Source organism: Pan troglodytes, chromosome 2 (genome assembly GCF_028858775.2).
Source record: "Pan troglodytes isolate AG18354 chromosome 2, NHGRI_mPanTro3-v2.0_pri, whole genome shotgun sequence".
Taxonomy (NCBI): domain Eukaryota; kingdom Metazoa; phylum Chordata; class Mammalia; order Primates; family Hominidae; genus Pan; species Pan troglodytes.
The window spans coordinates 109713133-109738551 of NC_086015.1; the positions used below are offsets into that span (position 1 = coordinate 109713133).

The window sequence follows — 25419 nt, forward strand, 5'->3', positions numbered from 1 at the left end:
CAGTGTGCATGCTGTATATATAACTATGCTGCATATTCCTTAGTATTTCAGTATAGAAAACAAAATCAGTTTTAATCATGTGCTATATATTTTGCTGGTGTGAACTTGTGCAAATAGGAAGAGGGGCAGTAAGCAATGGCTGAAACCACAGTAATGGCTAAGAGGTTGTGACAGTGCAAAATAATGTGCAAAGTGAAATAAAATTTACATCTAGACGATTTCGGCAATTTCTACTTTAAAAATCATCATTGCTTCGGCAGGGAGGAATGATATGCTATTTTGGACGCTTTTCTCTTCTTTCACTTTAACTTCTTCTAGGCACAGATTCTGCTCCTTTGACAGCAGCGCAGCGCTCATTATGTACCGCAAGTCATCAAGCGGAGGTTAGGAGAGTGGAAGCCTGTTCCCTGAAGCAATTTGTTTCAGCAATGTGCTAGAGCATAGTTCACAATTATCTTTAATATGAATGAGAAGCTGGAGGCTCTTGAATAGGCAGATGGAGTTCTGTTTTTTCCCCCAAGACCATAAACTTGTCTGCCTCTTTTTTCAAAGTACATTCATCATCTTGGTTGCTATTTTGTTTAACCTTGTTCTGCCATTCTTTCCTATTACTCTGCTTAGTTTATCCATTCTGGGTTAGCTAATTGGCTTTGCTTAGCCCTCCTTTTCACACATTTCCATTCCATTCCAGATGTGATTCAAGTCCCATTAGCTCCTACTTCATTTAAACCAACATAGGGCTCATGGGACTGGTAGGGCTGTTGGAGACAGGTGCAACTGGCCAGATGGCTGACTTGCCAGGAGGGTGGAGCAGACCAAGCAGGTCCCCTGCTAAATTCAGTCTGTCAGGCTGAGACAGCTAAAAGGGTTAGCAGAGGGTTACACCTCGATTTAATTGTTATAGTTCTTCTGTTATTGGCCCCTCTTTAGAATCCAAATGCATATTATCTTCAGGCTTAAAGCCAACTTAAGAAACAACCAAGTTGCTTATAAAATATTAGGTATCCACCATTATAATGTGTGCTGCCAAGACACTGCTTGGTTCTATTTCGAAAAAAGGAAGTTAAGACCAGTTAGAGAAATTATTTGGGTGCTAACCTTCCTCTGTGAGCAGCTATTTCTATGCCGTATTTTCTATTCCTCTAAGACTCTCACTTTTTTGAACTCAGAGGGCACCACTCTGAACCTTGAATTGGCTGTCTTGTATTGGCCAGTGCATTAGTCTGTTTTCACGCTGCTGATAAAGGCACACTCAAGACTGGGTAATTTGTACAGGAAAAAGCATTTAATGGACTTACAGTTCCACGTGGCTAGGGAAGCCTCACAATCATGGCAGAAGGCAAGAAAGAGCAAGTCATGTCTTACATGAATGGCAGCAGGCATAGAGAGAGAGCTTGTGCAGCGGAACTCCTCATTTTAAAACCATCAGATCTTGTGAGACTTATCCACTCTCCCAAGGACAGCACGGGAAAGATTTGCCCCCATGATTCTATTACCTCTCACTGGGTCCCTTCCACAACATGTGTGAATTCAAGATGAGATTTGGGTGGGGACACAGCCAAACCATATCAGCCAAGCATGCAAAATGGAGAATCATGTGGATCTTGACCACTACCAATTCATGATATCCAATCAACAACATACTGGCCTAATTATCTTTCATTATTTTTTGCCAGAATATTATACAAGGTGTCTTAAGAATCACTATCAAATCTAGATTCTACCCACTTTGCTTTTGCAAAGATGACTGGAAATTGATTTTCTTGTTGTCCATTGGCACATATTACTCTATATTAACTTCCTTTCACGTGCCTCTAACAACATTGTATATTTAAGGGACATCCTTAGCTTGTAATTTCCAATTCACATTATTTGTTTTTACTTCAATTCCCATTTTTGCTGAACTTGGAGCAACGAACAGTGTTAAACCCCTCAACGTGGAGATCTTATTTTTCTACTTGATTTTTGAAACAACATATTTTTGGTTTCTATTGCATATTCTGGCTCCATCTTCTTTTTCTTTTTCTTAGTATATTCTCTACACTGTGTGTTGCTCAAGTATCTCTTCTACCCTCTGGAGTTATCTCTATTTGTTTTTCCACAATAAACTAGCCCTTTTGCATCCCACAATGACTTTTTACGGTGACTCCCTATCTTTGGCTCAAGTCCCAAATACTTATCTCAATCACAGGTTTTTATTATATTAATATATGATTTTAGGATTGGTAGATTTCAAAACCAGCATTACGGTCTTCTTAGTTCTATGAGATCAAAGGCTATTATTTTTTATTTCATTTATTCCACAATATCTTGTTAATCTCCCCATCATTTTTTTGTTTTTTTTACAAAAATATGCTTTTATTTCTCTACTTTCTTAGTTCCACTGCTAAGTATTCTGGTCTAAGTGTTCATTAACACATATTTGAAATATTGCAAAGGATTCTACCTAAAAATAATTGATACAGAGGACAACAGAAGCTAGGTATCATTCACCATTTACTGTGTGGTAGATTTTTTTTTTAGTTGATTCATGCATGTTGTCATTTGGTTGCCACAATATCCTTATGAAGTAACCATTTTATAGATAAGAACATTGAGGCATACAGAGGTTATACAGCGTGCCTAGTATTATAGAACTAATGTAAGATGTAACTTGAGCCCAGGATTTCTGAGAACAGCTATGTTATAATGCCCCTATTTTCCTTCTTTCTCTCCTCTAATTATGATAATGTGGCTTTAGACCAATACAGGACATTCCCGGGCTTAATAGCTTCCAAAAACAATTCCTTTCTTTCTTTCTTTCTTTTTTTTTCTTTTTTCTTTTTTTTTTAGACAGAGTCTCGCTCTTGTTGCCCAGGCTGGAGTGCAGTGGCACAATCTTGGCTCACCACAACCTCCTCCTCCGGGGTTCAGGCAATTCTCCTGCCTCAGCCTCCTGAGTAGCTGGGATTACAGGTGCCCACCACCATGCCCGGCTAATTTTGTACTTATTTTTAGTAGAGATGGGGTTTCACCATGTTGCCCAGGCTGGAGTGCAGTGGCACAATCTTGGCTCACCACAACCTCCTCCTCCGGGGTTCAGGCAATTCTCCTGCCTCAGCCTCCTGAGTAGCTGGGATTACAGGTGCCCACCACCATGCCCAGCTAATTTTGTACTTATTTTTAGTAGAGATGGGGTTTCACCATGTTGGCCAGGCTGGTTTCAAACTTCGTGACCTCTGGTGATCCGCCCGCCTCGGCCTCCCAAAGTGTTGGGATTACAGGCGTGAGCCACTGCACCCGGCCCAAAAACAATTCTTAAATACCATTAACACAAATCAATATGCACCTATCTTCCCACCTGACTCTTGGGGTTTTCTTCCTACTTTTTTCATCCCTTCCTTGGAATTTTGATATCATTTATCCCTCCTGCACTCTGGGTTTTAAAGGAGAAAAACAGATCAGTATTTAAAGGGAACACATTATGAGGGATAAATTTTCCCCAATAAAGGATCTTTGTATGAAAGCTTATGGCTAAAGAAGTTATATTTTTTATCTTGACTTCATCAGTTATTGCACTAGCCTGCCCCACTGCCATACTTCCAATTTATTTTTACTCTATATTAATCTTCCTATGTCACCAACTTTTTATGTCATTCTGTTTTGTTTTGTTTCTTAAAGGTGCCTCTTTCCCTGCTTCTTGAAGGATAAGAATGCTGGCCTATCATTCAAAACCATTGGCTAACTATGTATAACTTTACTTTTATTATTCTTGCTGTATGTACTTTCCACTTCAACCAGAGTATTGTCATTACCTCATTAATGTTCCCTTGTTCCCTCCAGTCCCTATGCCTGGTAAGATCTCATCTTTGTATTTTGAAATTCTACCCATTTTCCAAAAGCCAGATCATGGCTTTTATGCTCCTCAGCTCGTAACCAAAAATTAGGTCTTTCATTTCTCTGCTCTCATTGTACCCATACTTCTCTTATTGCATTTATCATATGCTGATTTGAATTTTTGTTTTCTCTTTATACACTTTTCTTAGTGTTCCTGGTGGACTGTAAAATATTAATATAAGGGGTCGGCATCACATACTACTTTGCATTTTCTAATAGTAATGGACTCCTTATAGTATATGCTCAGTTAAGATTTATTTTTAATACTATACCTAATAAAGGATATCGTTCTTACCTCAGCTTATAAGGTGCTTTGATGAAAATTCCAAACCCACCATCAGCATGATGGTAACAGCTATCAATTAAGATATGCCAGAGACAATACTGGCATTCTGTATAGTCTTTAATTTCACTCTTCAAACTACCTGGCATTGTAGGTATCATGACTCTTATTTTATAGGTGAACTAAGGTTCAAGGCATCTTGTTCAGGATCCAGATAGTAAATGTTGGAGTTAGCTGTAAAATTCAACTGTGCCTTACTGGTCTCCAAAATCAAATTCTTATTTTAAATATTCCTATACAACCATTTTTAATAAAACTCATTGAAGTGTCTCTTAGGCTGCTTCATTCTTTTATGTTCCCACTATACAGAGAAAAACTGGGGGCACCCTCATCAATAGATATGTTGATTTTCAGACTGTGTTCTTAAGTGATTTGCTTCCACTTGAAATCCCCCTCACTAGGCACTATTTCCTATTCATGGTTGCCTGACTCATTTACCTTAAAATGTTCTCCTGTCATCACATTTTTCCCAGTCAGCTAGTTATAAAATGTTTGAATAATGTTTTTGATCATCAATTTTGTATCTCTAAAATGGGAATAATGACATAGTCTATCTCATAAAGTTGCAAGTATCAAATGGATGCTTACAAAGCAGGGCTCTGCTCACAGAGTAAGCATTTAATACATTTTAGTTATTTTTTATTTAAAGCATATTTTAAAAGAGAATAGCCATGTATAACCTCATTTTACAGAGAAAGGAAATGAGATGCGGACAAGAGATTTGTCTCAAATCAACCAGAGGTTAGAATCAGGTCTAAGAATATACTCTGACCCCATTACTCCCAATACTAATACTTTTTATAATATGCAAAATTATTTGACTTACCTTCTACCCACTTTTCCCCCTTATCTGTCATCATGTATCTTTTGTTCGCCCAAGGTCTGTTTTCTCACCATCCCTTCTAAGCAATGTGCTCATTGGTACAATTTAATTTTTGCTGTTTCAGTTTTGAAAAGTCCTCTTAAACTCTTCCTAGTTATTAACGTTGTCCAACCCACAGGTCCTGTTCAAATAACACTCACTCATATGTTTTCCACAAAAGCCTCAGGTCACACCTACTTGTTCCTCCCTGACTTTCTCTCATGTTTACTTTGTCTATAATATTATGCATTTATTATACTATTAAATTTATTATACCTTTCTTGTCCTATAAATGTCTCATAGTGTGTGGTACTGATTTTAGTTTTACAGAAGGAAGTATTAACATACATAACTGGTTAAAGCTGAAGGAGCTATAACTGCCCTGCTTTGCTGAGACTTTTTCACTGTTATTATGGCAAGACTTGGTTTGCTATCCCATGTGTTATGTTGGAGTACACTGTGGAACAGGCAAATTTGTGCTTCTAAGCTTTTATACAAATGTATGAAAAAGATTTTTTCAATAATGCTTTTTGCAACTGTTCAAAAGTCAGACTTTAAGTTCAGAGTTCTCATCAACTCTAACGCTAAAACTCAATTTATTATCTTTACTAATTTGCTATTTCTCTAGAGATTTGTGTAATGCTGAAACATGAAAATATTTGTTCTACAAAATATATTTTCCAAAGTGCCTAAGATAGTGGACAGAGATTTTCTAGAATTTTTCCTTTCCTGTTTCATTGTACTGCCCCAATTTCTCTCTCTTATTTTATCTTTTCCCCACACAGTAGAAGAGTTTTATAGACTACTCTGGAGTTTAGGGCAACTTACACCTAAAGTAGTGAAAAAAAAAATCCCCCATTTCCATGCACAATTCGTCTCTCTGATAGCTTTAATCAATCTCTTTGGTCATACTCAGGGGAGGTTTGCTGCTTAACTGTTTTATGCTGTCCATGGGTCAACTCAAGAAGACATTGTCCACAGAAGTCTAAGGAATGTGTAACAGGAAGTCAACATTGTTATTCCTATGGTGATATGGCTTGGCTCTGTGTCCCCACCTAAATCTCATCTTGAATTGTTATAATCCCCATGTGTCAAGGGTTGGACCAGGAGAAGATAATTGAATCATGGGGGCATTTTCCCCCATGCTGTTCTTGTGATAGTGAGTGAGTTCTCAGGAGATCTGACGGTTTTATAAGGGCCTTCCCCCTTCGCTCGGCATTAATTCTCTCTCCTGCCACCCTGCGAAGAGGTGTTTTCTGCCATGAATGTAAGTTTCCTGAGGCCTCCCCAGCCATGCAGAACTGTGAGTCAATGAAATGTCTTTTCTTTATAAATTACACAGTCTTGGGTATTTTTTCATTGGCGCATGAGAATGGACTAATACATATGGTGAAATATGTTCCATCTTCCATTTATAGATTCATTGTTTTAATTTGTAAACTCTTGTGAGAAAATGTTCATTTATTTTTATTTTCTGCCAATATTAGCTCTGGGAATAGGCAAGCAATTCAAGTTTTGGATAATAGTTTAAATATTAGCATTGTCTTTGGGTGCTAGTATCATGATTAGTTTTTTTTAACATATCATATAGTATTTAAAAAATTCATATGAAGTACTTTTATCATCAGAACAAAACTACTTTAATTTCTACTAAAAAAAGACTTTTCAGAGTTATCTATTTAAAGTAGTATTTCAACTTATACTTTTAAAATGTATCACAACTGTTTCTCTTTGTTCCAATATTTTTAAAGGTATTTTCTGTTGCAATGTTCAATATATTGATCTTTGATAAAGTTACTCACCTTTGTCACTTTTAGTCATAGCAGGATAATAATAATTGGAACATTTAAATAGAGATACTTTTATATACACACTTTTTAATTTTTTAATTTTTAATTTTTGTAAGTACATAGTAGGCATATATATTTATGGGTTATGTAATATAGGCATGTAATGTGTAATAATCACATCAGGGTAAATAAGGTATCAAGTATTTATCACCTCAAGCATTGATCCTTTGTGTTAAAAACAATCCAATTATTCTCTTTCAGTTATGTTCAAATGTACAATTAAATTATTTTTGACTATAGTCACCCTGTTATACTGGTAAATGCTAAGTCTTATTTAGTCTTTCTAACTATAATTTTGTATTCATTAACCATCCCTACTTTCCCACCATTGCGCCCCTCCACTACCCTTTCCAGCATCTGGTAACCATCATTCTACTCTCTATCTCCATGAGTTCAGTTGTTTTAATTTTTAGCTCTCACAAATAAGTGAGAACATGTGAAGTTTGTCTTTCTCTGCCTAGCTTATTTTACTTAATAGAATGGCCTCCAGTTCCATCCACGTTGTTGCAAATAACAGGAGCTCATTCTTTTTCATGGCTGAATAGTACTCCGTTGTGTATATGTACTATATTTTCTTTACCCATTTATCTGTTGATAGACACTTAGGTTGCTTCCAAATCTTGGCTTTTATGAATAATGTTGCAATAAACATGGGAGTGTGGATATCTCTTTGATATACTGCTTTCTGTTCTTTTGGGTGTATACCTAGGAATGGGATTGCTGGATCATAGAGTTGTTTTGAGGAATCTTGGAACTGTTCTCCATAGTGGCTGTACTAATTTACATTTCCACCAACAGTGTATGAGGCTTCTCTTTTTCTCCACATCCTCACCAGCATTTGTTATTGACTAGCTTTTGAATAAAAGCCATTTTAACTAGAATGAGATTATATCTCATTGTGGTTTTTATTTGCATTTCTCTGATGATCAATGATGTCGAGCATCTTTTCATATACCTGTTTGCCACTTGTATGTCTTCTTTAGAGAAATGTCTAATTTAGATAATTTTAGAATCAGATTATTACATAATTTTTCTACAGAATGGTTTGAGCTTTTATATATTCTGGTTATTGATTCTTTGTCAGATGAATAGTTTGCAAATGTTTTCTCCCATTCTGTGAGTTGTCTCTTTTTTGATTGATTCCTTTTCTATGCAAGAAGCTTTTTAACTTGATGTGATCCCATTTTTCCATTTTTGCTTTGGTTGCCTATGCTTATGGGGTGTCAATCAAGAAATCTTTGTCAAGACCAATGACCTGGAGAGTTTCCCCAATGTTTTCTTTTAGCAGTTTCATAGTTTAAGGTATTATATTTAAGTCTTTAATCCATCTTGAGTTAACTTTTGTGTATGGTGAGAGGTAGAGATCCAGTTTTATTATTCTGCATATGAATATTCAGATATCCTAGCACCATTTATTGAAGAAACTGCTCTTTCCCCAATGTATGTTCTTGGCACCCTTGTCAAAAATGAGTTCACTATGGATGTATGGATTTATTTCTGGGTTCTGCATTCTGTTCTGTTGGTCTTTGTGTCTGTTTTTATGCCAGTACCATGCTGTTTTTGTTTTGATAGCTCTGGAGTATAATTTGAAGTCATTTGATGTGATTGCTCCAGTTTTGTTCTTTTGCTTAGGATATCTTTGGCTATTCTGAGTCTTTTGTGGTTCCATATAAATTGTATAATAGTTTTTATGTGTCTGTGAAGAAGGTCATGAATATTTTGATAGGGATTGCATTAAATTTGTAGATTCCTTTGGGTAGTATGGATATTTTAACAACATTGAGTTTTCCAATTCATAAACATGGAATATCTTTCCATTTTTAGGTCTTCTTCAATTTCTTGCATCAGTGTTTTTTATAGCTTTAATTGTAGAGATCTTTTACTTCCTTGTTTATGGTAATTCCTAGGTATTTTATTTTATTTGTAGCTATTGTAAATGGCATTTCTTGATTTCTTCTTCATGCTGTTCATTATTGGCTATTGATTTTTCTATGTTGATTTTATATCCTGAAACTTTCCTGAATTTTTGTATCAGTTCCAATAGCTTTTGGTGGAATCTTTAGGCTTTTCAGAATATAAGATTATATTATGTCCAAACAAGGATATTTTGACTTCTTTGTTTCCAATTCGAATGCCCTCTATTTACCATTCTTGCCTGATTGCTCTAGCAAGAACTTACAGTACTATGCTGAATAACAGAGATGAAAGTGGGCAGGATAGTGGGCTCTCCTTTGGTCCAGAAATCCTGTCTAAGAACCAAGGATTCCATAACCCCAAGGTCTTCCTTGGTGTTTTACCCACACCTCTCCCCCGTTCCCCTCCCCTCTGCATCTGAGCTGGTATCTAAAGTGCAAGACAAAGTCTTTACTTTTTTCTCTCAAGCTGAATGAAGAGTCTCTCATGCTAGTTCCCACAGCTGGGAATGTGCTGGATCTCACCTGAAGCCAGTACATCTCAGAGTCTCACTCAAGTCCCATGCCATACACCTGATTATTATCGCTCTTTATTCAAGGCTCAAAGGCACTTTTGTCAGCAGGTAATGAATCCTGCCATGACTGGGTCCTCCCCTTAAAGGCAGCAGGTTTCTTTCTGGCCCAGAGTATGTCTAGAAATGTCATCCAGAGCTAGATCATGGAATGGGGATCTCATGTCTCTGCCTAGTGCCCAGTCCTACTGTGGCTGAGCTGGTATCCAAGATGCAAGACGAAGTCCTCTTTACTCTTACCTCTCCTTTCCTCATATGAAAGGAAGGGATCTCTTTTGGAAGTGCTAGCTGTGCTACCTGTGTTTGTGGGAGGGGTGTTGCAAGCTCTCTGTTAGCCACCCCAGCTAGTGTCTCAGTAGGTCACATGCTCCCCAAGTCCACTGGCTCTGAGTCCAGCTTGGCACTAGGATTTGCCTAGGAGTTGCAGTCCTTGTGGCCCAGACTGCCTTTCAAGTTTATTTAGTGCCCCACAGCCATTTACCCTGCAGTGGAAAGGCTTGCTAGAACTCAAATTCCTACTGCTGTGGTGGGCAATTTCCTTCTGGATAGGGCTGGTCTTAATGCCCCCTCTGTGGGCAGACATCAGCTGAGTTCAGCCCAGTTTTGATTTCTGTTGTGACAGGGCAGCATTTAGTTCAATGCAAAGTCACAATCGCTGCGCTCTCCCGCCCGCTCTTAACCACACAGACTTTCTCTCTGTGCCACACGGCTGCTGCCAGGGGATAGGGGAGCAGTGGCATCAGCAATTCAAGACCATCTTTCCTACCCTCTTCCATGTCGCTTTCAATGATAGTTAGAACCGGGTACTATGAAGTTTCACCTGATTTTTGGTTCTTATGAAGGTGCTTTTGTGTAAATAGTTGTTAAATTTGGTGTTTCTGCAGGGGCATGATCAGTGGAGCCTTCCATTTGGCCATTTTGCTCTGCCCCTCTCTTGACACATTTTTAGTCCTAAGACATCACGCTAATTGCTCCAGTGTCATCCATTGCCTCCTGAGGAAAGCAGTTTAATACCCAGAAGGAAAAAAATTCCATTGGGTTGCCTCATAAATATTTTTAATTCATGGAAGAGAAACATATCTTAAAATTAATACTTTCAGGTGTTTCAAATGAAAGCACTGAAATTGATTTTGGCATCATTGGAGACTAGCAACAACTTAACTCTTCATGGAAGAGACTGTGAACCACATATATGTATCTCATTAAACCCCAGCTAAATATGTATACAATGCAATTTCCACTTAACTGAATTGTCCCATAGTTGAATTATCTGACAAGAGGAGAAATGTACTGTAATGAAAGTCAGAGTGAACGGAGGCAGTTTTCTGAATCACTTGTGGTTAAATATCTTACTTTTGCAAATTTTTTTAAAAAGCATATGAGCATTGCTAAAGCTCCTCTTAGAACCTTGGAAGGAGCCTGAGCAAGTGAGAGGCTGTGAAATTTCAACTTCATTAGATTTACTATAATCCTGTCTCCGGGGCGACAACGTTACACAAAGTAGGTGAACAGAGCTATGTTTTATTTCTCTAGAGCTGACATTTCCAGAGTTACAACATCAATTTTCCAATTTAGGTAAACCCTGTCACATCAAGTTTATCACTTAATATCATTTGGGCAACTATTCTATTAAGTTGGCACTTTCCTAGGATAAGCTCTCTGGAAGTGTTTACATATGATCCTGCCATCAAGAGGACTATGGACTCAGAATCATCTTATATCCACAACCAGCCTCTTCTGAGGGTAACATCCCACTTGGTTCCTATCATCATATGTTTGCACCCATTGTTGCTGTCCTAGGTGTCCAAGGTTGCACCATATCCACTATCTGAACCTGCTTTGGACCTGGTGGCTCACTTCAGTCATTTCCAAGGCTCTCTTAAATGCTATAGAAACATTTCAGATGTTCCCCTTCATCACAATGTGTGATGGTGCCTGTGTGTCCACCACCAAGCATATCTCTTCGCATTTGCAATTTTGTGAGATTTTTCTAATTCTAAATAATCATTCAATTATAGATCCAGCTTTGCATTTATGATTTTGTGTCCTTTTTTCCTTAAACAATCACCTCCCCAATTACATATGCTTCAAGCCCTTGAAACCTAACTGACTAGAAATATTATCATACCTTTTATAGATGCTTAAATGCAAGCTCATTGAGAGCAAAAATTTTTCTTTTTTTTTTCTCGTGGCTATACATCAACAGTGTATAGAGGATCTGAAATATACAAGGCACTCAATCGGTATCAATGAAAACAATGAAAGTAGTTTAAACTTTGTATTTCTAAACTAAAGAACCCTAATATTTTATTTGTTCTTATTCAGTAGACTTACTCCACCCAGTTTCCTGCATTAGATTTTCCCCACAAACTGCATGATGCTTACATATAAAGAAATGTAAAAAAATTTTATTGGAACAACTGGTAATTTTAAAAGAATTTATTTTCTATCATAGTAAAGAATTCAGTGTGGAACATATGCAAACACAGGACATCCAAAAAAGAACAAGGTGAGGGGGGAAGAAACTAAAGTCAAAACAGGTAAGATATAAGAAGTAAGAGAAAGATGAGAAAGGACAAGGGCTGAGTGGAAAAACTGCTTAACTCGATTTTCCTTTTCATCTTAAGAGAAACTCAAAGAGAATATAAAAATTCAGCTTTCACATTTATCCAAATAGCCAACCTATGCTATTTCTATAGATAGATGTTTGAAAATCTTCATCCTCATCTTTATATAGTATTTACTGGGTAACAAAAGCACCCTGAGGGATAAACAGTTAAAAAGACAGGCTAGCTCATTTTATATATAGGTGAAAAGTAGCACAAACCACATGTATCAGAACTGGAATGCTAAGTGAAGCTGTGAAGTACAAGCAACAGGGCCAGAGATGTTACTGTCGCGACTAACTTCAATAGACTAGACTAAATAAATAATGAAAATTTAAAATTTGGGGCCACTGATATTAAAATTTTATGACTTAGGAGAGTTTTAAGTTTTAGAATAGTAGCTCTCACTCATTCAACTCTAACCTCAGATCATGCCTTAAATTTTTTTTTCTGATAGTAATAACGGAAACGAATACAAATAAAACTAAAGATGTAAAATTTCAAAAAGGAGTCTTTTTAAAAAAAAGCTCGAGTAATTTTTTAATCCCTTTCTGTCCCCAGCATCCTTGATTTCCCCTGTAATTTGGCGTAATACCTCTTTCTTAGTGCTATGCAAGTCTTGTCCATATTGTTTATCTAAACTATCATCTTCCTTTGTGCTTGTAGGAACATTCACAGAAAGAGAACTCTCTTTCTTCCCAAGATGCTTTTTTCCCCAAAGCTCACATTTCTATGCATAAATGCATATGTATCTGTTTTGATGTATCTATGTTTAATAGCCTCCATGAAGATCAGGTTTTCTGTAAAATAACTTTTCTAAATGTATATCACTCTAATGATTTATTTTATTCCTTTGGATAGTTTAACACATTTATACAACAATTCCTTAAATGTTTGGTTATACAATGATGCAAATCAACCTCAATTACATAGAAAAACCTAAACAGAGAAGCATTCTAATAAGGATATAGTGGGAATCCATAAGTTAGCTGGTTTATGTTATCAGTAAACTGCAGCTGAATAAAATGGAGATAACACCATCTAGTGCTACAAGGTCTCAAGTATAAATTAAGTAATGTCAATGATAACAATATATTTGAAGTTCCTTGAGGAAAAAGGCTATATAACATTTGAGAGATATCATTATTGATGATTAAGATATGTTTAAGAATTAACCTTTACTGAATATCTGCTATATTCTCGAGACACAGTGTGCTAAATTCTTTATAGGTATTCTTGTATTTAATTCTCAGAACTCTAAAATATAGGCACTATTATTGGCCCTGTTTTTCTGATAAATAATTGAAGCAGAGATAGTTTAAATAATTTGTCCAAGGATATACTGCAAGTAAATTTTATATTCAGTAATTAAAACTCAATCAATCTAATTTTGGAGAATAATTTCTTAAGTCCTAAACAAGTGTTTCCCAACTTGGGATAAATTTAACTATTTTAGTGGTTTTTTTATCTTAATGTGTATTCAAAAATATAGCATATTTAGCTCATGATTTTACAGATATGATTTTTGAGACTGAGATTATAATAGACATTTAATTTTTAAAAGTGAATTAATTTAAATGTAAGTATTAAACAATAGTCAAGGTGATACTCAGATACAGTAAAATCAGGAAAGTGGTACGTGATTGAATTTGGGGAAATTTGCCAATGACCTGTTATGCATCTCTAGACAGCAGCATAGGCAAGTGTGTTCTGTTCGGTACCGGTACTAGGCGAGATCGATGAGCTGATTTTCAGTACCTTCAACATTTCAGGAATTCCTCATTAACTCTGTGTCCTGATGATACTCTTTAACTACTAAGGTACCATTCTCTGTGTATCTGGTATTCATCGTCTCTCTCCAAATTTATCTGACCTATGTTCATTCCTTAAATGTCATGCTTCCTGGGAAATTATCTAATAGGTTTCTTCTACAAGCTAAATTTTTGTAACAGCAACATTTATTACCTAAACTATAGGAGTGAATAATTATACTTATTTCAAGCATTGTGTCACAGCCAGGACGTCAGTTCCAGGCAGAAGGCCTGGATTCTCTTGATGCTCCTTAAATCACACCAGGCCAATGTGATGTTAAACTAGTTGTGAAGGTGACGCTCCTTTTATTACCAATAGGAGTAACAGTGTTTTGAAATACGGTTGACCCTTGAACAACATAGGTTTGGACTGCATAGGTTCAGTGTATGAGGATTTTGTTCAGTAAATATATTGGAAAAAATTTTGGTGATTTGTGACAATTTGAAGAAATTCTTAGGTGAATTAGCCTAGAAATATCAGAAAAAACTAAGAAAAAGGTATGTCATGAATGCATAAGACATATGTAGATACTAGTCTATTTTATAATTTACTATCATAAAATATACACAAATCTCTTGTAAAAAGTTAAAATTTCTCAAAACCTATGCACACAAACACAGACTGGACATGGTGCCATTCACAGTTGGCAGAAATGTAAACAAACATAAAGATGCAGATTAGATCATAACTGCATAAAATTAACTGTAGTCCATAGTGTACTACTGTAATAATTTTGTAGTCACCTGTTGTTGTTATTGCTGTGAGTTCAAGCGTTGTGAGTATCCACTTAAAACACCACGTGACACTAGTCATCTCCACCTGAGCGCTTCATCTCTCCCATAAATTGCATATTGTGGTAAAACATGATCCCTCTCCGTTCTCTCCTGTTTTTCATCGTGTTTAGTGCAATACCATAAACCTCGATTAACACCATGGGACCAGTATGAAATGCCACTGGTGATGCTGAAAGCGCTCCCGAGAAGCAGAGAAAAGTCATGACATTACAAGAAAAAGTTGGATTCCTTGGTATGTACGCTATATTGAGGTCTGCAGCTGTGGTTGCCCACCATATCAAACTGACAATTCGTCTTGTATACAGATGGTGTAAAATTACACCATGGATAAATACAGTACAGCATTGTAAATGTATTTTCTCTTCCTTATGATTTTCTTAACATTTTCTTTTCTCTAGCTTACTTTATTGTTATAATACCGTATATAATAGATATACAAAATATGTGTTAACTGTTTATGTTATCGGTAAAGCTTCAGGTCAATAAAAGGCTATTACTAGTTAAGTTTGGGGGCAGTTAAAAGTTTTATGCAAATTTTTGAATGCACAGGGGGTCAGTGCCCCAATCCCCACATCTTTTAAGGGTCAATTGTATATGTTTGTTTGATCTCACAAGAGAGACAATGTTTCCACTTAAATAGGGAATTAAGTTTCATGATGACTTCATCTGATTACTTAATTTCAAGCCTCGTCTGCAACTGTGAATATTTACTGAGAGTCCGTTGTGTACTAGCCACTATTTTAGGCACTGAGGATACAAAGAATAGAGACATAGTCCCTACTCTCAGATATTTTATGGAGTGTGTGTGAGTGAGTGCGTGTGTGTGTGTGTGTGTGTGTGTGTTCTGGAATGAGATGGAGTAGGAGTAGCAACCAGGGCTAGCGGGGACACAAATGAATAAGTGTGCTGTAGCTCAGTATGTTCTAGGGTAGCATGCTTAGGCAGGGAGTGTCTTTTGGTATAGGGGAGGAACATTATGTCACAGAGTCCATGGATGCTTAAGGAAGGGTTCCTGGAGGAAGCATACTTTGAGCTGAGTCTTCAAGAAAAAGTAAGGGTCAGCCAAAAAAACAAAAATGAAAAAGAACATTTAGGCCAGAAGAAACAGAATGAGCAAAGACCCGGAAGACAAAGAGAGCTTGTCACTCTTGGGGAAGAGCAAATAGGTCACCATGGTAAAGATTATCTGGAGCTGGAATTTAATCCAAACTCTTTCCTCTATACTATGTGATTCTGTACGCTCCTTATAGGATACAAGCCCAGAGTGTGGAGATATAATCAGAAATTACACCCCTTGACATGAAAGTTAATGATCATTAATATAAAACTAATGAAATTAACTACTGCATTTAGTTAATGGCCCACTATTTAAAATTCCAAAATTCCTCAGAAAGATACTAAGTTAAAATGTAATTAATGTAATATCAGGTAAAATCAATGTGAATTTGTTTATTTGTTCATTTGTTCAACAAATATTTATTAAAGACCTATTATGTGTTAGGAATTATGCTGTTGCAGATGCACTGATGAGCAAGCTATGCCCTGTGAATCTGAACACATGACAATTTTATATCAAAAATAGTCTGCCTTGAGCCTGGAACACAAGAGACAAGACAAACAGCAAATATTGTTCAATATAATCCTGGCCTTATTTATCAGAATGGGCTGCTTGGAGATGTCCTGGTCTGCTCAGCAGGTTTATCCTTATCTTTAAGGTGGGCACGTACTGTTGATAAGAGTATTTCAGAAAATCATCCAGTATCTTTATTTTGGCTCTTTGTTCATGAAAATACTTTCTGACAGTAATTTTGATTTTCCATCTAGAAATAAGATGTATTGAAACAATGAGCAAAAAAACAGCTGTAGCCTACATCTCTTGCCTATCCTAATCCTTACTTTTAGTTAATAATACATTATGTCTGATCAACCAGCACTTGTGCTTTAGCACTTATGACTATTCTCTGGGACGTGAGATGTCATCACTGCTATAGGAACTGACAAGGCACATTTCAGAATCAAACATTCTGTCTGAGGGAGTCAGCATAAGAGGAGGCTAGTCTCTGTGGCTTATCGTCTCAGCCACTGCCTTTCCCTTTATATCTTATATTAATTGCTCCAGGCAGTTTATTATGGACATTCACAAAAAGAAAATAGAATAGCACAATAAACTACCATGTACCCAGAGTCCATGACCAAAAAATATATTAGTATGTAGCCCTAAACAATATCTCTTTTAAAATATCAAAACATAACCTCAATGACAGTGATTATTTTAAAAATGTACAATAGCTCCTTAATGTCACTGAATATTTACTTAGTATTAAAATTCCCAATTATCTCATATATTTTATTTTTCTTGCTGCTTATTTGAATCAAGATCAAATAAGGTTACATCGCAATTGGTTGATAAGATGTTTAAGTCTTTTTTATTCTGTAAGGATCCCCTGTAAATTTGTTTTCTCACTTGCAATTTAAATGTTAGAGGAGAAAAAAAAAAAAAACCTAGCTGCTGATTGCATCCCTGTAGTGTCATTTGACATGTTCATCAGTCATCTGTATTTCCATAAAATTAGCATTTGGATCTAAAGGCTTCCTCAAAATCAAGTTTCTCTTTCATTTTGTTTATTTATTTTTGACAAGATTACTTCAAAGACAGAATGCTTTTTCAAGAGATGCGTAAAGTCTAATTATTTCTCTTTTGTGTGATGTTAGCAGCTATAGATTCTTAATGCTAGACTCTAAATAACTTTTGGATGAATCAACTTATAGTTTTAATTATCTTTCAAGGAAATCTTATATCCTTCATACCCTTATTAACTAAATATAGAAACAAATCATTTTATATTATTTCTTCTTTTTCCAAGAAAGAGACATAAATAAAGAGAAAGAGAAGGAAGAAAGGAAGTGAGGGAGTGAGGAAGAAAGAGGGATAGGGAAAGAGAAGGGTGAGGGGAGAGAGCGAAATATCACTGAAAGGAAAGAAACATTCTTAGGAACCATAATTCACAGTAATATCTGGCAAGTTATTTCATTGATGCTATAGAAATTCTGATGAATAAAAGCCATTATCTTGATACAAATGCTAAAGTACACAACTATTTATATAATTTCAAGTCTCATAAGACTTCAGCACTATGAAGATTATTTCTCTAACTTGGAAATTGTTCTATTTATATCTGCTAACCCTGAGATTGAACACAGTGAACCATGAAAATGTCCCACTATTAAGGTCACACAGGAAGTCAATAGCAGAAATGAGAATGTAACTAACTTACATATGTTGACAACACTTAACACAGTATTATAAACTCTTTCTTTAACTAAGAAGCACCAATAGAGATTCAGTTAAGGAAGAGTTCAAGTTGGGTCAAATGGTTTTAAAAAATAGCTCAAAAGGTAGGCAGTATTTTATTTTAGCCTTCATGAGTGACTCAAATGTTGAGAGGGAGATTAGAAGGCACTGAAAAATGGAAGGTAGTGGAGTGGAAATGGAGAGTGGCCTAGTTTGGATAGAGTGAGGTAGAGTAAAGCTGGATGAAAAGCTTGGGAATGTGGATGACGACCATATTCTCATTAGTAGTTGAGTATACCAGCTTTGGAAATAAATAGTCTACAGTACAAATTTTAGCCCAGCCTCTTAAGTAGTGGTGTGACTGTGTTAGTCTGAGTCCTCTGAGAAGCACATAACAAGATGTAATTGGGAGTGCAAGAGATTGATTGGGGAAAACGCCTATGAGAAAAAGTGGGAGGGAGCCAGAGAAGGTTGAGAAAGTTGTCAGACCGTAATGTAAGTCTAACCCCTGTGAAGGAGAAAGAGAAGGAGGGAAAGAAGGTTTTAGACAGCCGTGTAGCTCCAGTAAGGTTCAACAAACTTGACGGGGTGCCCTTGAGCCGAAGTCATTCATCGGAGGAGTCTTGTATCTCCCAGGATGATCCTGCATTAGTATCCCAGCTGCACTCTGTCATTGGCAAAGAGCAGTCATGGAAATTGTGACCTTGGTGCACACATGGTGATGGATTTTAGAGTCTTGTAGCTGGAGACATCATGCATTACACTCCCCACTGTGAAAGCTGCATTTTTTTGGCTGTTAGGATGGCCTTGAGCAACTAACTTTGAGTTGCCATTCCATCATTTACCAGTGGGAAATAAAATACTTATTTCATTGAATTCTTGACAATTAAATGGGTACATATCTATAAAGTTGGTAAAATATAGTATAGAAGTTGTGGTTTCTGACATGATATTGGTGACTTTGATGATAATGGTAAATAAATGTAGGGTTAAGAATTTTTGTTCAATGGGATTAGAGATCATGTAATGCATAAAGTTTTCTTGGCAGAAGAAGTCACCATTTCCCATGGGATTTAGAGGTTAAGCAGTGGTAAGCAAGTAGAGGTTATTACTAGTCTTTATAAAAGATAGAGAATGAAGAAATCCCATCAGAAAATTGTCACATTAAGTAAGGCAATGTAGCAGAGATAATGTTAGCTATAATCAGGGAAGAAGGGAAAGAGAAATACTATGGAAAATTATTCATCTGTGAACATGACATCTGAGTAGATGTGTAAGGCTGGAGGAATTTAAAGAACTTACTTGATAAATCAAAGCCCTAGAGAATACAGAACATTACATAGGATTGGAGCATAAGCAGAAGGATTGACAGTGGTTAAAATATTTCTTGTACAGAATAGATAAATCCATAGATACAGGAAGTAGATTAGTGGCTGCCAGGGGCTGCGAGAGGGGGGAATGGAGAATGACTACTAAATGGGTACAGAATATTTTGCGGGGAGGTGAAAATGTGCTAAAATTGACTGTGGTGGTGGTTGCACAATTTTGTGAATATACTAAAAAGCATTGAATAATGCACTTTAAATGAGAGAATTATGGTTGACCCTTGAATGGCCCGGGTTTGAACTGTGCAGGTCCACTTATACATTGATTTTTTTTTCAATAAATATAATTCCTCCATTAAAAAATTATTTCTTTCTGAGAAATAGTAAAAGGGAAAAGAGAGATAAAAGCTATGGAGCGATTTTGGAAATAAAAAAGATGGAAGATGAGTATTTTTATTTGTAAAGCCTTAAATTTCTCAGTAAACTAGGGAGCAATATCACCACTCCTCAACTAACCAGTAAAAAATAATTTCCTTTACTTGCTAAATTCTAGTCAGCCATCCTGTATTGATCACATTTCCCCTGCTGATGCTCTTTAAAATTTCTGGAAGATTTTCTACTCATTCTTGATGGTATTCATAAAATTATTCCATTAAGGCACAATTCAATATTTTATTGAATTAATTTATTTAGATTGAGTCTGATTACTTAGGTATCACGATAATCGCCTTGGAAACATCTGAATAAAAGAACTCAATTAATTTAATAAATTATTTATTTATCCTTGCATTCCAGATGTAATGAAAGAATCAGTTTAATCCATACCTATGAATTTACCAGCTTGCCTTGTCAAATGAAGATATGGTAACAAATGTAGATGTCACCCATAAAACCTTTCTTTACAAAAATTAGTCTGGAAACATGATCAAGTAATTTACATTCACAAACTGCAGATTAAGGATCCATAGTGATGGCATTACTGTTATTTTATCTTTATAATAATTTTTACTCTGAAATGAAATTCTGATTTTTAAACAATTTAGAAATAGCTAATTTTGATCCTACTTACGCATTCAACATTATTATGCATTAAATTACCTTATTTTCTTGAAGAGTTGTATTTATTAAGAACAGCCATCAATAAACTGGTACCTTGATTATGGTCTCCTGGTATATTCCCCCAGAAAAACTCAAGAGCAGCTGTGTGGTAGAGACATAATAGGACAAAGTTATTTATATAGACTTTGGTACAACTGTGACCTTTTCAAACCAGAATCATCCATGCCTGTCTTCATTAGAGTTGAGCCTCAACCAAGATAAAGTTCAAGTAACAGAGGGAACACATCAGCTTGGCAAGACTGTCTTCAATATATTTGTAGTCATAATTTGCAAAATGATATGACACATTTTCCCCTATCTATTTGACAAATTGGTGGCTTTTTGAATTTTATTTCAAAAGCCACATGTGTGGCTGCAAAGCATCTCTGCTTTCTGGTAATTTTATTACAAACACTTAAGACTGAATGACATGCTGAATGGAGCACCGCATTTTTGAAAAAAAAAAAGACTTGATGAGAAAAATCATGCCTGGTAATTCGTGTGCAAGGAGTCAGATCTAGAATCTAGAGGGAAAAGTAGATGCACAGCCTGGGGAGGTCAATACTGGGGGCTGTCTTTCATGTTATACTAATCTTGACATTATCATTGTATTTGGCAGCTGTTATCCACACTCCCGCAAATAAATCTCTGCCATTACTCTCAGAGAAACTCCCCGTCATTCTTATGTGAGATGTCTTATAAATGTCCAAACAAGTATTCCTCTAATTAGAATAGGCATCAGATTAATAAGAAAGTTGGATTCTGAATCATCCCTCTGCTATATCCTAAAGCTTTTTGGCAGACGGAAAGAGATGTTTCATCACAATTCTTTTTGTTTCCTTGCAGTGTTCTCAGAAACTCCCACAAGACAATGAAAATGAGTCAACAGAAGCACCTCGTGGTTGACAGTGTCTTGTTGAAGATAAAGGTTATTCTTTATATTAATTTATAAAAGACATTAGGAGCATGTTCCCTTATAAGAGGACATTAAAAGCAGCCAGGCATATATTCTCCTCTTGTCTGCTACTGACACCTGGTTTCAAGGAACTCTCAATCTCTGCTCAGACCCTCCCTTTATGGAGCAAATAACCTAAAAGGCTCAGGAATATCAAAAATTCAGAAGCCAAAATGCACTCTTATATTTGGGATATATCTACTCCTTCTTCTTAAAATGAAAATATATCTGCAATAGTTCATAATTTATCTTAAAAGAGATGCAGATGATCAAGAGATTGAGACTGTCCTGGCCAACATGGTGAAACCCCATCTCTAATAAAAATACAAAAATTAGCTGGGCATGGTGGCATGCACCTGCAGTCCCAGCTACTCGGGAGGTTAAGGCAGGAGAATTACTTGAACTCGGGAGGCAGAGGTTGCAGTGAGCCAAGATCGTGCCACTGCACTCCAGCCTGGCGATAGAGTGAGACTCCGTCTAAAAAAAAAAAAAAAAGATGCAGATGGCAGGCTTAAAGGGTAGTTATTTGGAATACATCTGGACTGACTGCATTTTACACACATATATACTCGTGTATTTTATACACACACGCACATCTCTCTCTCTCTCTCCATATATATGTATTACCAAACATCTGAGTTTAACTTACCTTATGTAATTAACTTTATTTGATCTTTCAGATTTAGTAACTAAGAACCAGTTGTTACCCATATGCAGTATTTCTTTACTCTGTGGTGCTCTGGGGGATGTGAATTTATAAAATTGCTGTTAAGTTATTTTCATTCTTGTTGGTATACTGAAAAAGAAAACAGAGAAAAAACCACACTGAGCTACATACATTCCTACTTCCTGGTCCAAATAATTTGTTGCTAAGAGACTGTAAGACTTCCTTGGGTTATTTTTAATTTCTTTTGTTTGTGGTTATGTTTTTGGCTTTCATATGTTTTTATTAAGTGTAATATTATCTGCTTTGCCTGGCTCTTCAAAGCAGAAGCTCAACCATAACAACGTGAGTGTTGAGAAATACTGTTAACAAGATCAAGATATATACACAAATATGCGCTGCCATCAGCCTTTCTCACATTGGGAAAGTATTTAGGAAAAAGAAGCAGAGTGCTTTGTTCAAAGCAACTACAAATCCATGGCCACAAATGCCATCATTTTGTTATTTTCAACTTTGCCCTCTCTACCTTGCTTTTCACATTCGTGATTCTCCTATGATGCTTTCTGTTTTTCTAATTTTGTCTCAAATTCTCTTCTCTCTCCTGGTTGCATGCTTCTGTTTGTTTGTTTGATTGTTTGTTTGTGTTTCCTCCTACACCTACTCCTCAATTTCGTTCTTCCTCATTTTCTTTAGAATTACTTTTTTTTTTTTAATTATCTTACTCTTCCTCCTCATCCTGTCCTCCAGCTAGTTGTTCGTATTTTGTTTTTTCTGTAGGGGAGGAAATTAAGTGACTTTTGTTCAGTGAGATAGAAAGGAAAGGAGAGGAGAGGACAACAGAAGAGAGGAGAGGACAAGGGGAAGAAAGTGGGGGCATGCAGGAAGAGACACATATGGTCCTTTTGAGTTATTTAGCTTCCCAATTATGAGAGCTGTGCTAAAGGTATTTGAATCTCTTTCCTGAGAGATGGAATGTCTTCATTGTCAGCTCAGCTCTCATATGTTGGAACCTCCTGATATACACACATTTTACCCAGTTATTAAATTCTAGATACTACTATGAATGGATTTTTCACATCAAATTACGATCCCAGTTCAATTGACTTTAAGATAAGAAGATTATCCAATGAGCCTGATCTAATCATAGGAGCTCTTAGATCTGAGTCAAGAGGTCAGAGACATAAAATGTCAGAGATTCAAAATCAGAAAGAGTGGCTGCTGCTGTCCTGGAAGTAAACAAACACAACTGAGGAGCTCAGGGTGACCTCTAGGAGCCAAGCATGTCTCTGGCCAGCATTTAGTAAAAAAAAATAGGGAGTGTCCCACAACTACAAGAAACTGAATTCTGCCAATAGCATTAATGAGCTTGGAGGAAGACACAGCCTCAGAGCAGAATGACAGTGTGACTGACACTTGGCTGCAGTCTTGATTGCAACCCTGTGAAACCCTGAAGAGAAAACCCAATTATACCATGCTCAGACAAAGAAACTGTAAGACAATAAATTAACATTGTTTTAAGCCACCAATTCTGTGGTAATTTATGGTGCATTAATAGAAAATGAATATATTTTTCACATATAGATGGCAAGAGAGCAAGAGCTTATTAAATAGATCTACTGTTGCTGTGTCAGGCCTTCATCTGCTAAAATTATCTTTAACAAAGAAAATTTTTTATGGTTTTGGAAAGAAATTAAAAAGTCTCAAAAGACCTGTTTAATTGCTTATAATATTTATATCTATAGGTATAGTTAATATAGATGCTGGAAATAATTCATTTTAAGTCCTTTAAATAAGAAATTTAGAATACAGGAAACTGCATTGAAAAAATTACTGTTACAACATCACAAGTATTCATTGATCTTAACTTCTGGATGCTCAGCAAAGGCAATAGAATCACTTTTGTTTTAAAATTACTATTTCTAAGTGCCTTAATGGAGAGCCTCAAAATACTGTGAAAAAAACCCAAAACTTGGAATCACCAGAATTTCTTCCCTTTCTTTGACATTTTTATCTTTAATGGAGAAAGTACATGTCCACGATTTGAGGGCAAGGAATAGCATAATGAAACTTGGAGGAAGATTTCATTTTTTTTTAACATTTTTCCCAGCATACAGTTTGCTGTTAACCCATGCCTCTCCATTGTATGATATAGATGACACCTAATGCCCATTTTCCTCTTTCTTCCTCCCAAGAGAGGCCCATTAATCCAGAGATTCACAGTATATCTAGCTCTCAAGAAGAATTTTGATTAGTTTTAAGCCAGTCAGCAAATGACATCCCCTAGTCTGGAGGTGGACATGTGAATTAAGTTTCCCAATCAGATTGAAGAGAAGAAATGTTTTCTATGTTTGAAGGAGAAATTTCCCCTTTCCTTTTCTGCCAGTAGCAAATAGGAATTAATGCCACTGTGATGGTCACTGACAGCCATCCTGAAACCACTGGACAACCAGGCTTAGGAGGTAGCTAATTCTGAGGAAAGCAGAGGACCTGAGTCCTTCATTACATTGGGCCTCTCATTACAACACACCAGGAGCCCACTCTGCCTCTGGACTTCCAGTTATATTGGATAATAAATTTTTTTATTTGTTAAGCCACTTTGAGTGGGGGTTTTTCTGTTATCTGAAGCTCAAATATCTTAACAGATAAATGTGGGATCAACGCTTACTGTCAGTATGCTGTTCAAACTTCAGCTGAGCTTCATTCTCAAATGTAAAGCATTTCAAAGACCTGTAGAATTTCATCTCTAGTTTCCCAGGCAACTATTACATGTCACTCATAGATGTTCCGAAGCACACAGGTGATATTCCATCTCATCACCTCAATGTTAAATCCAGAGAAAGACAAATGAAATGGGTGCCAATAAATCCTCAAGGCTGCAGAGATAAAAGAAAAGAATGAAAATCCAGGATGCAACAATCTATTCTACTATCTAATCTCCCTTTTTCCACTCTTTGTTCTCATTTTTTTAAATGCTGCTCTGAGAGATCCAAAATTAGACATAAATTTTCTTGAAGGTTAAGTCTTCTTTTTGCATTTGTTTCCAGGACACACCTGACCCTCACATACAAGAAACACTGCCTTCTGCAGAGAAAAGATTCAACAATTCCAAGTCCGTCATCTAAGATCCTTTACTCTCTTTTCTCTACAAGATAAGAATAAAATTCAATCACGGACCTAAGTAGGTATAATAGACATTAATATAAATCTTTTAAATACTAACACTCTTTCCTATAAACATCTATTCAATAAGGCTAAAAGATGAAAATAAAATCGAAAATTTGCTTTTTGTCATTCTGGTAATGCTGTTCTTCATCATAGACAATAACTTGGAGATAACTTCAAGCCAGAGATGGTAGCTTTGCTCATAGTTGCTTTGGATGGTAATCAAATGAGACTTTCGTTTATGTCACAGATGGAAGCTTGCAAGTCAAAACATTCAAAAGAAATGAAGATTTCT

General features: G+C 36.2%; 1 long non-coding RNA gene across 5 annotated transcripts in view; it reads right to left on the reverse strand.

The window, feature by feature from the left end:
* Positions 1-24715, reverse strand: part of LOC104005668 (uncharacterized) — a 49802-nt gene extending 25087 nt beyond the window's left edge. The window contains exons 1-4 of one of the 5 annotated variants that reach the window (XR_008547044.2): positions 24628-24715; positions 21948-22082; positions 20344-20445; positions 11545-11634 (exon numbers count right to left, since the gene is read on the reverse strand). This is a non-coding gene — a long non-coding RNA (uncharacterized LOC104005668). Of the gene's footprint in view, positions 1-11544; positions 11635-20343; positions 20446-21947; positions 22095-24627 lie in introns of all 5 variants that reach the window. The other 4 variants (XR_008547046.2, XR_001713491.4, XR_008547045.2 and 1 more) reach the window with 4 other exon arrangements.
* Between the last annotated feature and the right edge of the window lie 704 nt (positions 24716-25419).